Here is a 423-nt window from a genome sequence, read left to right on the forward strand (position 1 = left end):
CAATCACTGCCTATAAATTCCAATCAAGACTACCTCGTGCTCTATCAAGGAAATGTCGGCTTAACCCCAGGAAAGTAGCAGGACAGAATCAGAACCTCCACTCACGCGTGCGATTAAGGAAACTCAACTATATAAAACAAGAGGCTATCTATTTCAAGCACTAATCGCATTATATTTGACTTTACTTGAGCTCAAAATTGGAAAAAATAGTCGCGTGTTGTGCTTAAACGACCGATGCAAAGCTTAGTGTCGTAGGGGTGACAGAAACAGTTGACTAACGGCGTCGTTATCACAAGGAAGTAACGAATATCGGGTCCTAAAACAAGGTAGGACATTGGCTCTTTTGGCCTATGTGTGTCCTCTGTTAATTTTACATAGCGGTGTGTGGTTAAACGGTGTAGTACACTGAAATCAAACGAACTT

Source organism: Penaeus monodon, chromosome 30 (genome assembly GCF_015228065.2).
Source record: "Penaeus monodon isolate SGIC_2016 chromosome 30, NSTDA_Pmon_1, whole genome shotgun sequence".
NCBI lineage: Eukaryota > Metazoa > Arthropoda > Malacostraca > Decapoda > Penaeidae > Penaeus > Penaeus monodon.